Here is a 13,511-nt window from a genome sequence, read left to right as displayed (position 1 = left end):
TTTTGCCATGGATTTCTCGCGGAAAAGCCGCGGATTTTCCAGAAATCTGCAGCACAGCTACCCCCAGCCATTTCTATGGCATTTGGGAAATGCTGTGCCCACGCTGCGGATTTTTCTGCAGCGGAAATCGTGCGGATTTTCGTGCGGAAAAATCTGCAGCATGTCAATTATTGTTGCGGATTTCTCCGCAGGGTCCCATATACTTACCTGCCTTGATAGAGACCTGAGTCACTTTCTCCGTCATGTGTAGTGGCAGCGGCAGCAGCGCGGTGGATCCAGCCAGGTACAGGAAGGAAGAGGTGGGCGGGGCCTGCACAAGCTCCGGTCATGTGACAGCTGGAGCTAGTTCAGACCCGCCCACCTCCAGCACAGTGAACCAGACGCTGCCTGACAGTGACCCGGCCGCCGGAAAGCAAGGTGCTGCATGATGGAGGTAAGTATGAGCACCCCGATCACTGCAGCACTTGTTCTGCATTGAGGATGCAGTGCCGAAGCCATGGTACTGTATCCTCAATGCAGAATGCCCGCACCATATCCGCACCACATTCCGCTGTATATCCGCAGCATTGAAACAGAGAAAGTTCTGTTGCGGATTTCTGGGAGCACCTGCGGAATGTCTTGCGGATATATCCGCAGGACAATGTCCCCGTGGGCACATAGCCTAATATTTGTATTAAAATAATATGTAAGGAAGATCTGACTGCAGGGATAGTGTTGGGACTAGCCCTTCCTAGGTGGGGTCAGCTGATAGGGAAAGAGGTGGTTCATTCTAGAAGAGTCAGTGAAGACCTACTGAGCGAACGTGACAAGCGAAAAGTCGGTCGGTCGTGAAGGTCGCATACAGTGGGTGGTTTGTGGCAACAAAGAGCAGGAGACAGAAGTCAAGATAGCGAGATCCTCAGGAGTGAAAGGAGACACAGGGTGTGAACATCAATGTAATTAGAGAATGATCCTCGAACTGAGTGGCCCACACGATAGGAGCCGGAGGACGGAACCCTCGCAACCAGACCCCTTAAACCATCAAGAAATCGGGTGCCTTCTACTCTTGCAGGACTCTAGGGGTCAGGCTCTTTTACCGTCAAGGTACCGGGTGACTTCTACTGTTGCAGAACTCTTGTGGCCAGGCACAGTAATGGGGTTAACCTCAGCCGGCATGTGAATGTAATGAATGTAGTCAGTCAACTGACCTAGCAGTTTACAGTCAGATGTCCGGGTGTACAAAGCGCTGCCTCGGTGACTCAAACCCAAATGCTGCCGAGAGAAGTAAAGTTCTTTTCCTCATGGCAGTGGGGTTTAATGTGCAGGCACCGGGCATGTTCAGAATGCTTTTAACCTGCAGATTAACCCCATATCTGCAGGGTAATAGCATTTTTCCAGGTTCCCTTTAATCACATACTGCATACAGACTACATACTGATGGCATCTTGTCCTGTCTGGGATTTTCTCAGATCCATAGACTTGCATTGATAATTTTGATCCATGACACGGATTAAAAATGGACGTCTCAAGTGATTATTTTGCCCATGCATGGTCTGCAAAAAAAACATGGACATGTGAAACAGCTCCATAGATTATAATGGGTACATGTTCTATCTATGGAATCATTGGTGCTCTACAAATAATAATAATAATAAGAATATCCAAGAAAAACACGGATAAAACACGTATGTGAAAAATGGCCATTTGAATGAGGCCTGCTGTGTAGGGAGATTTATAAAGGTCAGACTTTGACTCTATTGCACCTGCTATTGGCAACCATAGACTTGTTCTACAATTTTAAGCATTTTCTGACTTTGTAAATTTTTTGTCAAAACGTTCCAAGCTGTGCCAAATATATCCGTGTGCCTTTTAATAAATTTGGTGCATGTCAACAAAAATCAAAACAAAGGGGTAAAAGTAAATATTTAGATATAATCCACAACATTGAAATTGTAAAAAACAAAACAAAAAAAGTTGTGGAATTTTGGAAACCATAAAATCAATATGAGTGATACAAAGATGATGAAAAAAATGGAAACAAATTTTCAAAACATCTTCTTGATTTGTTCAGTATAGGGTATGAGCACTGTGTGCAGAAATCCCCTCACTCAGCCTCGGCTGCTATCAGTGAGGTTATTAATAGCTGTCTGAGGAATGCTCTGCAGCGCTGAATGCTCTCAGACAAATCATCAAGATCCACTGCTGGCAGCTCCTTGCTGGTGGTTGGAAACATTGCTTCATCAATATTGCTAAACTAAAAGTCCTTATTGATATATACAAATTTTTTTTGTATGACTTTGGCTGTAATCATCGTTTCATGCTCATTCAAATTGGGCAACAGAAAAATGAACCTGCTCCTATGATCTTTACAGTACTGTTTGTATTGATGTTACGTATACACAAGTAGATCTCAATAAATTAGAATATCATCAAAAAGTTAATTTATTTCAGTTATTCAATACAAAAAGGGAAACACATATATTATAGACTCATTACACACAGAGTGATCTATTTCTATATATTATATAGAGTCATTACACACAGAGGGATCTATTCCTATATATTAAATAGTCATTACACACAGAGGGATCTAATCCTATATATTATAGAGTCATTACACACAGAGGGATCTATTCCTATATATTATATAGACTCATTACACACAGAGGGATCTATTTCTATATATTATATAGAGTCATTACACACAGAGGGATCTATTTCTATATATTATATAGAGTCATTACACACAGAGTGATCTATTTCTATATATTATATAGAGTCATTACACACAGAGGGATCTATTCCTATATATTATATAGAGTCATTACACACAGAGGGAACTATCTCAAGTGTTTATTTCTGTTAAAATCTTATTATTTCTGAAAATTAGAATATTATAGGAGACCAACTGAAAAAATGATTATAAACTCAGAAATGTTGGCGCCTACTGAAAAGTCTGTACAGTAAATGCCTCAATACTTGGTCGGGGCTCCTTTTGCATGAATTACTGCATCAATGCGGCGTGGCATAGAGGCAATCAGCCTGTGGCACTGCTGAGGTGTTAAGGAAGGTCAGGTTGCTTTGATAGCCGCCTTCAGCTCGTCTGCATTGTTGGGTCTGTTGTCTCTCATCTTCCTCTTGACAATAATCCATAGATTCTCTATGGGGTTTAGGTCAGGTGAATTTGCTGGCCAATCAAGCACAGTGATACTGTGGTTATTAAACCAGGTATTTGTATTTTTGGCAGAGTGGACAGATGCCAAGTCCTTCTGGAAAATGAAACTTCCATCTCCAAACAGCTTGTCGGCAGAGGGAAGCATGAAGTGCTCTAAAATTTCCTGGTAAACAGCTGCGCTGACTTTGGTCTTGATAAAACTCAGTGGACCTACACCAGCAGATGACATGGCTCCCCAAACCATCACTGATTGTGGAGACTTCACACTAGACCTCAGCAGCTTGGATTGTGGCCTCTCCACTCTTCCTCCAGACTCTGGGACCTTGATTTCCAAATGAAATGCAAAATTTACTTTAATCTGAAAGCAACACCTCGGACCACTGAGCAACAGTCCAGTTCTTTTTCTCCTTGGTCCAGGTAAGACGCTTCTGGCATTGTCTATTGGTCATGAGTCTCTTGACACAAGGAAGGTGACACTTTTAACCCATGTCCTGGATACGCCTGTGTGTGGTGGCTCTTGAAGCACTGACTCCAGCAGCGTCCACTCCTTGTGAATCTCCCCCAAATTTTTGAATGGCCTTTTCTTAACAATCCTATCAAGGCTGAAGTTATCCCGGTTGCTTGTGCACCTTTTTCTACCACACTTTTTCCTTCCACTCAACTCTCCATTAAAGGGAACCTGTCACCACTTTCTAACATGCTGTATATAAGAGCCCTGGTCGCTGTGACAACATAAAAAACACTTTATAATACTTACCTAACGGTCGCTCTGCAGTGGAATAGGGCCATATGGGCGTCTCCGTTGTCCGGTGCCAGCGCCTCCCCTTTATGCCATCTTCGTCCTCTTTCTGAAGTCTGTGTGCATGACGCGGCTACGTCATACACACTCGCCGGTCCTGCACAGGCGCACTACAATAGTTTGATCTGCCCTTCTCAGGGCAGATCAAAGTGCGCCTCCTCAGGACAGGAATGCCGGCAAGCGTGGATGATGTTGGTCCCGTCATGCACCGCGGCTAAAGAAGAAGAAGAACAAAGATGGCCGAAAGAGGCGGCTTCGGCACCGGACAACGGAGACGCCCATATGGCCCTATTCCACAGCAGCGCGACTGTTAGGTAAGTATTATAAAGTGTTTTTTATGTTGTCACAGAGGCCTGGGCTCTTATATACAGCATGTTAGAATGCTGTATGTAAGAGCCCGGTGGTGGTGGCCGCAGCTATAGTCCAAAAAAGTGGTGACAGGTTCCCTTTAATATGCTTGAATACAGCACTCTGTGAATAGCCAGCTTCTTTAGCAATGACCTTTTGTGACTTATCCTCCTTGTGGAGTGTGTTAATGATTGCCTTCTGGACATCTATCAAGTTAGCTGTCTTCCCCATCATTGTGTAGCCTACTGAACCAAACCAAGGGACCATTTTAAATGGTTAGGAAGCCTTTGCAGGTGTTTTGTAGGAATTATTCTAATTTTCTGAGATAATTACGTTTCGGTTTTCATTGGCTGTAAGCCATAATCATTAACATTAACAGAAATAAACACTTGAAATAGATCCCTCTGTGTGTAATGACTCTATATAATATTTGTTTTTCCATTTTTGTATTAAATAACTGAAATAAATTAACTTTTTCATGATATTCTAATTTATTGAGATGCACCTGTATTTGGTATTTAATGGGTATTGGATTGTGTGTCTGTCTTGTCTGTATATTATAATATGGAACAATTAAATAAAAAATGTCTTCTAATTGTAAAGAGGATCAGGTGTTTTACTATGGGGCAATGACTACAAAGCATTTCCTCCACCATAGACAGAGCTGGGAAGTCATTGCTGATAAGTCATATTAGCAGCTTCTTGTGAAGGACAAGTCTCTTGATGTCCCCTTACCTCTCAGGTGCCCCTGCTATTTACAGCACATCTCTTCCTGTCTCCATGTAAATGACAAGATGTTGTACTGAGGAATCTTCATGGTCAGGTGAGAACAGGACAGGGGTGGAGGAGGTCACCATCCCAGCAGTCTATGGAGCCATCATTCACATAATAGTTGTTTTTCTCTCTTGTTTTGGCAACTTATTTAACCCTTTCAGGAAAGAAAGTAAAAAAAAAAATTTCTACATCTTCCCTGCTTTGATGGCTGGGACGGCAGTGATTAGCATATCAGCAGAGATCAGCCTGCCTGTGATATTGATCAGCATGCTGCTATTGTTGGGGGATAATTGAGTGTCAGTCTGTGTCTGTGTCGCCTCACTGGCGCCATGGAGTTTTTGGATTGCTAATTTTACTATAACCGTCTGCCTGGAACTCCCTGTCCTGCCCCATCCAGTCCTACTGCATGTCCTGCCCTGAGATCGCACCGGTGATAGCCTGCTGCACTGTCACATGTATACCCTGCTAATGCTGCCATATACCTGCTCTGCCCTGTGATAGCCTGCTGCACTGTCACATGTATACCCTGCTAATGCTGCCATATACCTGCTCTGCCCTGTGATAGCCTGCTGCACTGTCACACACATGTATACCCTGCTAATGCTGCCATATACCTGCTCTGCCCTGTGATAGCCTGCTGCACTGTCACATGTATACCCTGCTAATGCTGCCATATACCTGCTCTGCCCTGTGATAGCCTGCTGCACTGTCACACACATGTATACCCTGCTAATGCTGCCATATACCTGCTCTGCCCTGTGATAGCCTGCTGCACTGTCACACACATGTATACCCTGCTAATGCTGCCATATACCTGCTCTGCCCTGTGATAGCCTGCTGCACTGTCACACACATGTATACCCTGCTAATGCTGCCATATACCTGCTCTGCCCTGTGATAGCCTGCTGCACTGTCACACACATGTATACCCTGCTAATGCTGCCATATACCTGCTCTGCCCTGTGATAGCCTGCTGCACTGTCACACACATGTATACCCTGCTAATGCTGCCATATACCTGCTCTGCCCTGTGATAGCCTGCTGCACTGTCACACACATGTATACCCTGCTAATGCTGCCATATACCTGCTCTGCCCTGTGATAGCCTGCTGCACTGTCACACACATGTATACCCTGCTAATGCTGCCATATACCTGCTCTGCCCTGTGATAGCCTGCTGCACTCTCACATGTATACCCTGCTAATGCTGCTATATACCTGCTCTGCCCTGTGATAGCCTGCTGCACTGTCACACACATGTATACCCTGCTAATGCTGCTATATACCTGCTCTGTGCTGTGATAGCCTGCTGCACTGTCACATGTATACCCTGCTAATGCTGCTATATACCTGCTCTGTGCTGTGATAGCCTGCTGCACTGTCACATGTATACCCTGCTAATGCTGCTATATACCTGCTCTGTGCTGTGATAGCCTGCTGCACTGTCACATGTATACCCTGCTAATGCTGCTATATACCTGCTCTGCCCTGTGATAGCCTGCTGCACTGTCACACACATGTATACCCTGCTAATGCTGCTATATACCTGCTCTGCCCTGTGATAGCCTGCTGCACTGTCACATGTATACCCTGCTAATGCTGCTATATACCTGCTCTGCCCTGTGATAGCCTGCTGCACTGTCACATGTATACCCTGCTAATGCTGCTATATACCTGCTCTGCCCTGTGATAGCCTGCTGCACTGTCACATGTATACCCTGCTAATGCTGCTATATACCTGCTCTGTGCTGTGATATCCTAATGCACTGCCACTGCTCTGTACACACATAGTATATACATATATACCCTGCTAATGCTGCTGTATACCTGCTATGTCCTGTGATCGCACCGAAGATAGCCTGCTGCACTGTCACACACATGTATACCCTGATAATGCTGCTATATACCTGCTCTGTGCTGTGATAGCCTAGTGCTCTGTCACACACATGTATACCCTGATAATGCTGCTATATACCTGCTCTGTGCTGTGATAGCCTAGTGCTCTGTCACACACATGTATACCCTGATAATGCTGCTATATGCCTGCTCTGCCCTGTGATAGCCTGCTGCACTGTCACCGCTCTGTACACACATAGTATATACATATATATATACTCCGCTAATATTGCTATATATCTGCTCTTCCATGTGACTACAGCAGAGCCTGGTGTCCTGTCACTGCTCTGTACAAACATTTTATATAGATATATAATCTGCTAATATTGCTATATATCTGCTCTGCCCTGTGATAGTCTGGTGCACTATTACTGCACACACATACTATACACATATATAACCTTCTAATGGTGCTATATACCTGCTCTACCCTGTGAGCACACCAGAGAGCCTGGTGTACTGTACTGTCACTGCTCTCTACACACATAGTGCATAAATATATATATTCTGGAGGTAATACTGCTATATACTGTACCTGCTCTGACCCGTGATCGCGCTCGAGATAGCCTGCTACACTCTCACACATACTCTGCTGTGTATACACACACACACACACACACACACACGCGCGCACATGCACATACACACACACACACACATGCACACACACACATGCACACACACACATGCACACACACACATGCACACACACACATGCACACACGCACATGCACACACGCACATGCACACACGCACATGCACATGCACATACACACACATGCACACACACACATGCACACACACACGCACATGCACATACACACACACATGCACACACATGCACGCACACACACACACACACGCACACATGCACGCACACACATGCGCACACACACACATGCACACACACACACACATGCACACACACGCGCACACACACACACATATGCACACACACATACACACGCACATACACACACACACACACACACACACATGCACACATGCACACACACACGCACGCTACTAATGCTGCTATATTCCTGCCCTGTACACATATAGTACATGCATACATACTCTGCTAATACTGCTATAATCTGCTCTGCCCTGTGATCACACCGGAGATAGCCTGATGCACTGTCACTGCTCTGTGCACACAAAATATACACATACATAACCACTTGCTCAGCCCTGCGATCATACACCACAGTGATATACTCTGCCATCCCTGCTGTGTTCTCTTCCTTGTGCCAGTATTGTAACACACAGACCTTACATGCCACTAACACTGATACATAGTTTGCCCTATGATCTCACTGATTGTGCACATACAGGGCACCATGCCACCGACTATTCTCTTGTACCCTTGCACTGGTCTCATTGCCATCTTTCAGGTCACCTAAGCACACAGCTGTCTCATCATTGGGAACAATCATATAAGCAGTCTAATGTGGAGTATGTGACTCTTTACTGGAAGGTGTAGAACATGTATCTAGAAACACAAGACAAGACACCTAGAGGGATGTGATGGCACAGGGCAGAGCCTGCATGTCTCCAGAATGCCAAGTCTATATATATATATATATATATATATATATATATATATATATATATATATATATATATATATATATATATATATATATATATAATATATTATATATATAATCTATATATAATCTATATATATCTCTACAAATCATGGCTGTAGCACGAGCAATGGTAACAGCATAAATGATGATACATTATGTGACACATTGGCAATATTAGTAGTAGAAGTGGTACTAACACTTTGCCTACTATGTATATGATTAGTAAAACTACTAGAATTAGTCATTCATATTTGGCTATTCCATGTTGTAGATGTATAGACTGTAGAGTTAAGCCCAGGGCCCTCGCCCCTCTGTACCAGTCTGTCAGTGTTAGTTTGTTCATTGTCATTTATATCTGTATTTTGTACATCACCATGGAATGAATGGTACTCGATAAATAAATAAAAACATAAATAAATAATATCTTATTATTAGTAGCAGTCTTAATGATAAGAGGAGTAGTAATAGTAGATGTAAGGCTTTTGGGACTGCTACAACTACAAATATATATATACTGGTAGTAGTAAAAGAATAATTTTGTATCAATTTTTGATTATCCAGCATACTATTACTGGTGTTATATTATTGAAGTGTTAGTAGCCGAAAGAAACATTATCATTTAACGTTTGGATGTTATTACTATTGGTCTTTTTTGTATAATTACAAATTATTATTATTATTATTTATTTATAGAGCACCATTGATTCCATGCTGCTGTACATGAGAAGGGGTTACTTACACAATACATACAGTGTACCCATATCCTGTCCACTGCCATTAACTTGAGAACGGCGGCAGCTATAGGCATAGAAGTGGTATCTAGGTATAGTAAAGTAGCCATGCGCTACGCAATGAAACCACCTATAGCACCATCTGGTGGAAAACAGCATTTTTATCTCAAACGTAACGAGATAGAGAAAAAAAAGTGAATTAAAAAATTGTAGGGCATCATCAATTCACCTTCCTATAGCTGTCGCCGTTCTCAAGTTAATGGCAGTGGACAGGATATGGGTGGTCACACTGTATACAAGTTACAGTAGACAGACTGGTACAGAGGGAAGAGGACCCTGCCCTTGTGGGCTTACATTCTATAGGATTTTAGGGAGGAGACAATAAGTGGGGTGTTGGTTGGGCGGTGTCTCCGCACGGTGGTGAGGCGCGGTGTCTCCGCACGGTGGTGAGGCGGCGGTGTCTCCGCACGGTGGTGAGGCGGCGGCTCCGCATGGTGGTGAGGCGGCGGCTCCGCACGGTGGTGAGGCGGCGGCGGCTCCGCACAGATAATCAAGGAATATAAGAAGTACCATTATTGGTGGTAGTGGCGGTAGAGGTAATTATTAGAGCCGCACTGCTATTGATGCACCACTATTATCAATAGTACTGTTGGTGTTATGATTATCATTAATAATAGTAGTAGCAGTATTAGTAGAGGTTGTGAGTATTACGCCTCTCGCTCATAGTGCATTATCGCCTTTCTCATTAGGAAGGTGACTAAGGGCACTATGAGGATTACACTTGTGGCTTGGTGACTCAGGGACTTGGGTTTGGTGATTCGGTGACTTGGTGCTATTTGATTAGGGGCCTGTGTTGCCAATCGGTGAGAAATTCCAGGAGAGTCCATAAACATAAGACATTTTTTTGTCCAGTCCATATTTTTTTTTTTTTTTTTTAAGGTTTCCTATCACCTGTAAAACGCTATTAACCTGATATGGGGTTAATCTGCAGGTTAATAGCATTTGAATCTTGCCGACGCCCACACATTGAACCCCGCTGCCGGGAGGAAATAAACTTTAATCCTTCTGGCATCGTTCCGGTTTCAGTAATGGAGGCAGCATCGGCGCGGGTTCAGTCACCGCTCTGTGTATGGAGACTGGGGCTGTAACTGTGTCCCCTTCACTGACAACTGTGTCTAATAAAGAGGTTGTCAGTGCGGGGGGCGTGGCTACAGCCGCCAGTCTCCATACACAGAGCGGTGACTGAATCGGCGCTGGCACTACCTCCATTATTATCATTGATACCAGAACAATGCTGGGAGGATTAAAGTCAATTTCCTCTTGGCAGCGGGGTTCAATGTGCAGACACCAGGCAGGATTCAAACGCTATTAGGGTATGTGCGCACGTTGCTTTTTACCTGCTTTTTACCTGCTTTTTTGCTGCTTTTTCTTCTGCGCTGTTTAATGCCAAAATGGATGTGTTCTTCTATTCAAGCAAAGTCTATGGGAATTTGGGTTTCTTGTTCACACTATGTTGTTCAAAATGCTGCCTTTTTGTGGCAGAACTTTGGTCAAAAACTCAGCTTTGCAGTGCAAAACCCAAATGGCAAAAACAATTGACATGTTGCTTCTTTGAAAAGCTGAGTTTTTGACCAAAGTTCTGCCACAAAAAGGCAGCATTTTGAACAACATAGTGTGAACAAGAAACCCAAATTCCCATAGACTTTGCTTGAATAGAAGAACACATCCATTTTGGCATTAAACAGCGCAGAAGAAAAAGCAGCAAAAAAGCAGGTAAAAAGCAACGTGCGCACATACCCTTAACCTGCAGATAAACCCCATATATACAGGGTAAGAGCATTTTTACAGGTGACAGTTCCCTTTTAAGGCATTCGTGATTTTTTTTGAAGCTGTAGAAACTTATACAGATTATTGTAATCATACTGATTTATTATGGTTTTCAGTGTATACGTAAAAATATTGTCTGACGGTGATTTTATTGATAAGCTGTCCAGAAAAAAATGAAAAGTCATGTTAGCAACCCTGCCCTGTAACTCAGGCTCTGTGACTCGTCCTCTGGGACATTGGTGACTGGTGCTCGGTGACTCAGGCTCTGTGACTCGTCCTCTGGGACATTGGTGACTGGTGCTCGGTGACTCAGGCTCTGTGACTCAGTTACCTGGGCTTGGTGGCTCGGGCTCTGTGACTCAGTTACCTGGGCTTGGTGGCTCGGGCTCTGTGACTCAGTTACCTGGGCTTGGTGGCTCGGGCTCTGTGACTCAGTTACCTGGGCTTGGTGGCTCGGGCTCTGTGACTTAGTGACTCAGGCTCTTGGACTCGGCCTCTGGGACTTGGTTACTTGGGCTCTGTGACTCAAGCTCTTGGTTGCTGTGGCTCGGTGACTACAGCTCTGGGACTTGGGCTCTTGGACTCAGTGACCAGGATTCGATGACTTGGGTTTGGTGACTGGGATTTAGTAACTGGGACTTGGTGACTCGAGCTCTGGGACTCAGGTTGTGGGACTTGGGCTCTGTGACTTGTCCTCTGGGGCTCGGTGGCTCAGGTTTTGTGACTTAGTGACTTGAGCTCTTTGACTCGGTTGCTGTGGCTCGGTGACTATGGCTCTGCGACTTGGGCTCTTGGACTCAGTGACTAGGATTCAGTGACTTGGGCTCTGTGATTCGGGCTCAGTGATTTGGGTTTGGTGACTGGGACGTGGTGACTTGGGCTCTGTGACTCCAGCTGTGTAGCTCAGGCTCGGTGACTCTGGCTGTGTGGCTCGGTGACTCTGGCTGTGTGGCTCAGGCTCTTGGGTTCGGTGACTCTGGCTGTGTGGCTCAGGCTCTGGGGTTCGGTGACTCTGGCTGTGTGACTCTGGCTGTGTGAGGCTGTGTGACTCTGTCTGTGTGACTCTGGCTGCATGGCTCGGTGACTCTGGCTGTGTGGCTCTGGCTGTGTGGCTCTGGCTGTGTGGCTCTGGCTGTGTGAGGCTGTGTGACTCTGGCTGCGTGGCTGTGTGACTCTGGCTGCGTGGCTGTGTGACTCTGGCTGCGTGGCTGTGTGACTCTGGCTGCGTGGCTGTGTGACTCTGGCTGTGTGGCTGTGTGACTCTGGCTGTGTGACTCTGGCTCTGTGAGGCTGTGTGACTCTGGCTGTGTGACTCTGGCTCTGTGAGGCTGTGTGACTCTGGCTCTGTGAGGCTGTGTGACTCTGGCTGTGTGACTCTGGCTCTGTGAGGCTGTGTGACTCTGGCTGTGTGTGGCTCGGTGACTCTGGCTGTGTGTGGCTCGGTGACTCTGGCTGTGTGACTCTGGCTGTGTGGCTGTGTGACTCTGGCTCTGTGAGGCTGTGTGACTCTGGCTTTGTGACTCTGGCTCTGTGAGGCTGTGTGACTCTGGCTGTGTGAGGCTGTGTGACTCTGGCTGTGTGACTCTGGCTCTGTGAGGCTGTGTGACTCTGTGACTCTGGCTGTGTGACTCTGGCTCTGTGAGGCTGTGTGACTCTGTGACTCTGGCTGTGTGACTCTGGCTCTGTGAGGCTGTGTGACTCTGGCTGTGTGAGGCTGTGTGACTCTGGCTGTATGACTCGGTGACTCTGGCTGTGTGTGGCTCGGTGACTCTGGCTGTGTGACTCTGGCTGTATGACTCGGTGACTCTGGCTGTGTGTGGCTCGGTGACTCTGGCTGTGTGACTCTGGCTCTGTGAGGCTGTGTGACTCTGTGACTCTGGCTGTGTGACTCTGGCTGTGTGGCTGTGTGACTCTGGCTCTGTGAGGCTGTGTGACTCTGGCTCTGTGAGGCTGTGTGACTCTGGCTCTGTGAGGCTGTGTGACTCTGGCTGCGTGACTCTGGCTGTGTGGCTCGGCTCTGTGGCTATGTGGCTCTAGCTGTGTGGCTCGGGCTGTGTGGCTCTGGCTGTGTGGCTCTAGCTGTGTGGCTCGGGCTGTGTGACTCTGGCTGTGTGGCTGTGTGGCTCGGGCTGTGTGGCTGTGTGGCTATGTGGCTCTAGCTGTGTGGCTATGTGGCTCTAGCTGTGTGGCTATGTGGCTCTAGCTGTGTGGCTCGGGCTCTCCCGGCGCTGGTCGGGACAGTTCTGTCCTTACTACTGCATTTTGCCCTGAGGTGAAGTCCTATGACTGACAGCCAAATAGCCCAGCAAACTTGTGAGCCCGGCGCGTCTGGGCGTGACCTACGCGCGCAGCAGCCAATCAGCAAACAAGTGGGCGTTCCCTCGCGTGTG

This window comes from Anomaloglossus baeobatrachus, chromosome 6 (assembly GCF_048569485.1).
Source record: "Anomaloglossus baeobatrachus isolate aAnoBae1 chromosome 6, aAnoBae1.hap1, whole genome shotgun sequence".
Classification (NCBI taxonomy): Eukaryota; Metazoa; Chordata; class Amphibia; order Anura; family Aromobatidae; genus Anomaloglossus; species Anomaloglossus baeobatrachus.
Note: the sequence above shows the minus strand (reverse complement) of the source record.